Genomic DNA, 8,493 nt, shown 5'->3' with positions numbered 1-8,493 from the left:
GGCAGGAATGATTTCCTGTGCCGTTCAGTGGTGCTTTTCGGTAATCTCAGTCTCTCACTCAACGTGCTCCTGTGACTGACCAGCATGTCATGGAGTGGGTGGGAGGTGTTATCCAACATTGTCTTTATCTTGGACAACATCCGCCTCTCCGACACCTTGAGGGAGTCCAGCTCCATCCCCACAACATTACTGGCCTTAGAATCAGTTTATCGAGTCTGTTGGCATCTGCGACCCAGCCTGCTCCCCCAGCATGCAACGGCATAGAGGATCGCACTGGCCACAACAGACTCGCAGAAAATCCTGAGCATTTTCTGGCAGATGTTGAAGGACCTCAGTCGCCTCAAAAAATAGAGACGACTCTGGCCCTTTCTGTAAAGTGCTGTGGTGTTTTTAGCCCAGTCCAGTTTATTGTCAATGTGTACTCCAAGGTATTTATAGTCCTCCACAATGTCAACACTGACCCTTGGATTGAAACAGGGGTCAAGTGTTTCCTGGTCTTCCTGAAGTCCACTATCAATCCTTAGTCTTTGCCACGTTGAGCTGCAGATGATTCTGCTCACACCACGTGACAAAGGAGTCGACCACAGCCCGGTACTCTGTCTCATCATCCCTGTTGATGCATCCAACCACCGCAGAGTCATCAGAAAACTTCTGAAGATGGCAGGTCTCTGTGCAGTGGCTGAAGTCTGTGGTGTAGAGGGTGAAGAGGAAGGGGGAGGACAGTCCCCTGTGGTGCCCGTGTGTTGCTGATTACCTTGTCAGACACACACTGTGGGAGACGTACATATTGTGGTCTTCCTGTCAGGTAATCAACAATCCAGGACACCAGAGAAGCATCCACCTGCATCGCTGTTAACTTATCACCCAGGAGGGTCGGCCTGATGGTGTTGAAAGCACATTCATTTCCAGCACAAACTCAGTACTGGCTTCATTACTTTCTTCCAGTTATGCTCTTGCCTGCCTTCTCCAAGCAACTCAGCCTCCACTCTGCATGCTTTAAATCTGTTGCTCTTCTGCTTCTGCTATTCTGCGTTTCAGATCTCAGCCATGCAGCCCGCCTCCTCTCCTTTCTCCTCCTCACCGTGGTCACTTGAACCCTGTCCCAGCCTCCATCTTCATCACTACCAGCAGTTGACTCTGGGGTGGCAAAATCCTGCCACTGCTGAGATTCCTTCTGCTATGATGGGTCATTGGAGTCTAAGTGCCTAACAGTTACATTTATTTCTGTATCTCAATAAATCATGTTGGTTTTTTCCACATGATCTTTCCTTATTGAACTGTTTTTAGATAAGCTTCAAGCCAGCAAGCAACAATACCTAAACCAAAAATATTATCAGAGTGAGAAAGTGTCTGGACTATCTCCAGCTGTGTTGCATGTATTAAAGATAACTTCAGACACTGTCTGGTTGTCATGTCTGAAACAGGCTGTACAGTCACACAGATAAAAGACATCAGTCATGTTTCTAATGATATAAATCACCAGAAAGATTATAAAGACAAAAGCTGTGAGACGCCACTAGAGAAAGGATGGCTTGTTATCATTACATGAAATGATTTAGAATTAATATGTAAGCTTTCAGGGCAGCACTCACAACTTTTTCAAACTGATTACCTGATGGTAAGCTTACACAGATATATAAACATACAGGTGAACTCTAAGAGTTATAAAGAAGAGAGCTGTGCTTTTACAGAACACAATTTATTTACATTTTATATTTACAATCAGTTTTTATTTATATAAACAAAATAACATTACGAACTAGAACAAACTATAAACTGTTATAAACTGTTTCAGGTCCATGTGGCAGAACCTGCAGAGGCGGCCTGTTTGTTGGGTTTCTGGCCTTTCCTCTTTTCTCCATCCTTTCCTCTGACCTCTTCCTGGTAGCATCCAGATCCTTTGGAAAAATTCTGTCTGGGCAAATTCAAAGGGCATTTTCGGGTTACTGATTCCCTCAGCAGCATAAGTTTGATGCACCTTGTTGGAACAATAGAAATAGAGCACAGGCCCTCTCTGGTAAAAATAGTGGACGGGGATCCGTGTGTCTCATATTGAGACTTGGGCTGTCCACAGGCAAGACAAGTCTTTGTCTGCCTTCTTTTTCCAGGCTGCTGCTGCTGCTGTGCTTTTCTAAGATGCCCTCCACAATCTTCTCTATTGAGTCAGTGGTGCAGACAGGGCAGGAGGAGGCGGGTTAAAGACGGCAGGCTCTATGGTGACTACGGGAACACTAGTTGTTTCACTGCGTTAATGAGTGCCACAGCTGCTGAGTCTCCAGAAGTTTTTCTGGGCTTGTGTTCAAAGATGAATTGGTGTTGAGAAGCTTAGCCAAGTGCTTCACATAACGGGATATGTGCACCTTGGATGTGGGATGCAGCAGGCTGTTGGGATCTGCAGCAGAACGATGGACCATGTCTGCATAATCTTGATCCACAAGCTTCAGGATGTCCTTCTTCCCATGGTACTTTTGCAGCAGATCATCTATTGCCTCTTTCATGCGTCGTGTCCAGCGTGTGTGGTCCAGCACAAAAACCCGACCACCTGTCGGGTCCAGTGCACCCAGATTAAAACTTTGGGTGTAAGATTCAGATAATTATTTATTAAAAGCTACATATTTTAAATGAGAATAAGAAAGAAAATTATGTCTTTGTGCCCCTTTTCCCTGTTCATGCCTATCGGCCCCTGGCTAAACTTTGCTAGATCCGCCCCTGCACAGTTACCAGCCGTCAGCTACGTAGAAAAGGATCCTAGTGTAGAAAGTAATATTAAATAAATTCTAACAACAGCTTATCAAGCTTAAACGTGCTGCTGTTGTTCAGCCGCTGGTTTCCTCTTTCTGGCGCGAAGTGGGCCAAAACAAAGAAGAGAGACGGACTCTCGACAGAAAAGCCGATCAGCTGATCATTAAGCAGTTTCACGATTGAAGTAGCAGCAGCAGAGGGAGAGAGAAGAGGCAGTCGCGCTATATATCGGTTGTTAAACTTAACGCTGGAATGCTTTACAAACATTCAGAGATGAACTTAAACACTTGCTTTACTTCTCTCTGGGATAACTTCCTCGGAGATGAATGCTGGTTTGGTAGCGAGGCTACAAATACACACAGGCGCTGTATCACATGACGCATACTGCTGCAACGTGCTACGGTTATGAGCCGAGTTACGCCGTGTTGCAAGTTTTGTGAGATGCTTTTTTGATATTTAATGGATCGGATTACATTTTTTATTTTTCGCCGATATCCGATCCAGTAATTCAGGTCAGTATCGGACCGATACCGATACGTAATATCGGATCGGTCCATCTCTAATTTCCGACACTGAAAAGTCAAAGGTCAACTTTAACATTAAAAGGTGTAAAAACAAGTACAAGATATTTACAATAAGCAGACCTCAGTGCAAGAAAGTGTCTTTCCAACACTGAAAAGGTCAAAGGTCAACTTTAACATTGAAAGGTGTAAAAACAAGTACAGGATATTTACAATGAGCAGATCTCAGTGCAAGAAAGTGTCTTTCCAACACTGAAAAGGTCAAAGGTCAACTTTAACATTGAAAGGTGTAAAAACAAGTACAAGATATTTACAATAAGCAGACCTCAGTGCAAGAAAGTGTCTTTCCAACACTGAAAAGGTCAAAGGTCAACTTTAAATTAAAAGGTGTAAAAACAAGTACAGGATATTTACAATGAGCAGATCTCAGTGCAAGAAAGTGTCTTTCCAACACTGAAAAGGTCAAAGGTCAACTTTAAAGGTGTAAAAACAAGTACAAGATATTTACAATAAGCAGACTCAGTGCAAGAAAGTGTCTTTCCAACACTGAAAAGGTCAAAGGTCAACTTTAACATTAAAAGGTGTAAAAACAAGTACAGATATTTACAATGAAGCAGATCTCAGTGCAAGAAAGTGTCTTTCCAACACTGAAAAGGTCAAAGGTCAACTTTAAAGGTGTAAAACAAGTACAAGATATTTACAATAAGCAGACCTCAGAGCAAGAAAGTGTCTTTCCAACACTGAAAAGGTCAAAGGTCAACTTTAACATTAAAGGTGTAAAACACTGTAGCCTTTGCAGTAATTTCCATAGCTTAGTACTGCAAAATCAGTAAAAAACTCTAAAGGATGTTAGCAGTTTAGTACTGTAATTTGCATGTAATTGTGGGAAAATTCCATGAGATTACATTATTTTGACGGTAACTCACCGTACTCATGGAAACAGCTGTAAAATACAGCAAATGTAACAACTGGTGATGTTACTGAGATTATACTATTACACCATCCGGATTTCTGTTGTTTTCTACTGTAGATCTAAGAGTAATTACTTAAATCCTCATTCAGAGTGTATTACCATAAAATGTGATTCACTGTGAAAGTAGTATAACATATAAACTACAGCATAATTTTTAACTTAAGGAGTAAGTTGCAGCCACACTAAAATTGAATCCTTGAACTGAATGGAACCTCATATATTAATAAATGTATTTGTTAAGTCAAACAATGTGAAAATCAGTAATACTATTAATTAATAGTATACTTGTAAGGTTAGTATTGTGATAGGAGTCGCGTATATTTTAATTATACTCTTGTAGACATTATGACATTATGCTAGTACAATTATGGTGAACAAAAAGTACATCTAAAAGTTAATTTCAAGAATACTGTTATGTACTAAAACGGGGGCCAATATAGTCCCAAGAAGCATTATTAGTATACGTACTAGGTAAGGTATACTTGGGAAAATATAATTGAAGTATACTTATTTTTATAGTAATGTTTAAAAATGACTTAATTTAGCAGGGTGTTCCTTTTTTCTTTCTTATTCTTTCTGGACCTTCATTTGTTTTGTATAAGGTGGTTCTTTTTAAGACACCTCTGCCTAACTTACAGTGAACTAACCTAATAATATGCTCTGCACATTATCACAGTTTAGGCGCGTTGGGTTGTGTTTTAAAGCAATTGTTACGTTTTTAAAGCTTTTTAATGCGACAGGTGCGTAGCCGACACCACACCTTCACCTGACGTACAACGTGACGTATGACGCACACGTCGGGTATTCACTTTCAAAACAACAATGAGGATAGAAATATTGCTCGAGTGGTTAATGCTCCTTCGCTGGTTGCCAACCACCATTAAATAACAACAAGAAGAAATATTGATCTGCTTCTCTTAGTTTTGCACGTTTAAGCCGCAATTCACACTCAAACAAAGCTGCAAAGCAGGAGAACAACATGACCATCAACTATTCTGTGCCACAGATCCAGTTCGCTGCAGCACAGAGTGATGATGAGACCGTTAACATGTGCAACTTAGAAGTAGTCAGAGGTAACTGGATGTTCAATCGGGTTAAATGCAAGGTTGATTGGATTATATCTGAAGATCGTATGCTATTCGTGATAACTCTGCTAGACTCCAAATTGCTCGTCCATGCGGGAGTATCCCAAATTAAATGAAACCACTTAACACTTTTTCCCTAAAACGGACTGACATGGGACACATTAAAGTTGGATCGGAACCAGCTAATCAGTCTGAAGGTAAGTGTTTTTTTCACTTATTCGAGAGAAGTCCGAAATGCGTTCTTATTACTGTTTGTTTTGACTTTTAAGCTACCCTACCAGGATATTTTCATTCAAATGCTAAGACAAAATGTCAATAGCTATGAATGTGGAGACTCAAAAGACTAGTTAGGTAATAGTTGCCGATGGATTTATGAGACTTGATAGAAACTTGGACGTTTGCAAACAGGTGAATCGGTGAACTACCGAGGTTGCGCCCAAATGCTTAAAGCTGTTAGCTGGTCAGTGTTTTCAGGTGTGCTTGTACTACCTGTACGGTGCGGAGTGCTGACTAAGTCATGTTAAACCCATTAAAGCGTCGAGCTCAAATATCTTTTCGTTTTTGTGCACTGCTCTCTTGTCAGCACACATTTTCTGTTTATTGAAGCCTTTTGTGAATAATTTTGATCATGTAAAAACTGGGAATTGGTCCCTATTGACAATACTCTTATTTTTGCATTGCATATGTCATTCAGGAAAGGTAATTGGTCACTGAACTTTTTGCAACTGTGTATTTCTAAATTTTGTGGCTTCAGTGCACGCAAATTTATTGTTCAGTTTGCATGTTAAAAGCCTGCCAAGCACCCCAAGGCTGATTATGCTTGGTAAGAAGTCATTTATGAAATAGAGCTGATTAGACCATATTAAATTTCTGTTTGGCACAGGAGCTTTTCGTGGACACAGGTATCCAGTCTCTGTTTTGTTAGCTCAAATTTCTGTAATTTCCTTTATAAACCAAGGTTGTTGGACATGTGTCTCAGTGAATCCAGCAAAGTAACAATATCAATTTCACATTACATATTACTGATCAACATAGTAATCTAGCTACACCACAGCAAAATACTGAAGTCAATACTGTAAAGTTTAACAGCAGAACAAACTATAAACTCCAAAATCACCATACAGTTGATTCATCTCCGGTAATTTAACTGGGCTGACTCTTTGTTAGGTGTGTTTAATGGGCAGAATATTCCCAATTATGTACAATTATAATATGTTAAAACGGACTTATGTACATAAGGCCATTAATAATTAACTGTACATAGCTATTTGCTTTATGACTATCTAGACAGTGTGAAGAAGTGAAGTATTGAATTATTTTATGTTGCATAATGACACATGTTGCCCTATACATTTAAGGACAAAGTTCAATGACCGCACCTGCTGGATGGTGAGTGCAGAGGGGCGTGTAATGTTGAGCTGGACAAGAGAACATCTTTGCTGATGCAATGTCAGTCTTCTTTGGTTCATTCTATGTATTGAACCTGGAATACCAGGAGTCAGCGTGTGCAAGGTTTTTTGTAAGGATAAACCCTGAAGAGGGAACAAAATGTACCTCCAAGGTTGGACAAGCAGAAGGACTGGGACCACTGTGAAGCGAAGGTTGTCACATTAACCTCATGTCACAACTTTCCTCCAGTGGCTTACTGAATTTGAGTGGAGAACTTCAAATCAGGTAACTGTTTTTGCCATTTTAGTGAATTTCTTGTTAATTTAAGTGACCATGTGTTGTTACCTGTGTCTCCACAGATGATCCATGGCCCATGCTTTCTGGACATTTACACAAGATGAGCAACAATGAAGACAAGCTCTCTTGCCATCTTGCAAGACGCTGTCTCTGTCAACAGGTTTTTTGAGTGCAACAGTGTTGATTTTTTTCCCTTCTTTTACCCGTTTGTTAAAATTATTGCAGCTACTTACACCTTTAATTGTCACATGTATTGGCTCACCCTACAAATCAATGAACTCAGTCCACAAAGCAAGATCAGGGTTCAGTGCAGGTCAGTCAAGTTCCTTCACACCACACACGCTCATCCATGTCCTTGTGGACCTGCTTTGTGCATTGATTTGGTGGTGTGAGCCAGTATTTTGGACAAAGTGTATATAAGGCAGAAGTGTGGGGCTTGATATTATATTCATTACAATTCAGTTATTGTATGGTGCCAACAAAATGAATGCCAAGCACTTCACATTGTAGGTTTAACACTAGGTTTACTATCCTGCGCAATTTGCGTAACTTCCCTAAACCCACTACTCCCTAGAATTACTGGCTTTTTTATTTCTGGTGCAAGTCCGAGGTGTTAAGCACCCTGCTGAGATTTCACAGGTCGTCAGCTTGTTTCTCCTACAGTTTTGTTGTGCAAACCACCCATTGTCCTTGAGGCCTGGCACATTTGCATTTGCTCACTCAGAGTTGCTCAGATCCAAGGCAGGCCAAACCTCTGTGTTACAACTTTCAGAAATGCCTGATAGAAATGCTTCAACTTACTCATGAGATTTAGACCACATTTTTTGCGGAAGTCACAACTATACTGAATGCACGACGTTGTTGCCAGCTGCAAGAAATGCTTGGTAGGGAACAGCTGTTCCCTACCAAGGTTCGTTTCAAAGTTTGAAGACTTTGAAATAAACAGACTTGTGTACCCATATATTGTGAATGTCTGTCTTTTGTATGTAGGTTGTAACACAGAGGTTTGGCCTGCTTGGATCTAAGTAAACAAATGCCAATGTTGCACAAACACACCACACACACCACACACACACACACACACACACACACACACACAGCAAATCTGCATTTATTTGTCCCACAAGTGGAAATCTGCATTGTCATTGCAAAAAAGTGGACAAAGCACAGTATAGAAAGTGCACTATACAAACAATCTGGAAACATAAATATGGACACGTGTATTCAAAAATATTGGTGTATGTATACACACACACACACACATATCTATCTATCTACGTGTGTGTGTGTGTGTGTGTATATGTATATATATATACATACACACATACACATATATATATATATATATATATATATATATATGATATAGATGTGTCTGTGTGTATAACTAGACTTTATGCTTAAGTTCATGAACTTATGGCATTCATTTCAATCCTGTTTGTAAGAGCAATCATGTGTCCTGTTGGTGCCATTGTGGATTGCTGGT

The 8,493-nt window shown here is 40.3% G+C and overlaps 1 long non-coding RNA gene across 1 annotated transcript; it reads left to right on the top strand.

Annotated features, from left to right (window-relative positions):
* The first annotated feature begins 6,919 nt into the window (after positions 1 to 6,919).
* On the top strand, positions 6,920 to 7,162 carry LOC112845461 (uncharacterized). The gene is made up of 2 exons (XR_003218278.1): positions 6,920 to 6,995; positions 7,070 to 7,162. It is a non-coding gene; the product is annotated as an uncharacterized LOC112845461 (long non-coding RNA).
* Positions 7,163 to 8,493: the final 1,331 nt, after the last annotated feature.

The sequence above is a fragment of the Oreochromis niloticus genome, unplaced genomic scaffold (genome assembly GCF_001858045.2).
Source record: "Oreochromis niloticus isolate F11D_XX unplaced genomic scaffold, O_niloticus_UMD_NMBU tig00007426_pilon, whole genome shotgun sequence".
Classification (NCBI taxonomy): Eukaryota; Metazoa; Chordata; class Actinopteri; order Cichliformes; family Cichlidae; genus Oreochromis; species Oreochromis niloticus.
Note: the sequence above shows the minus strand (reverse complement) of the source record. Positions and strands in the feature narration are given on the sequence as shown.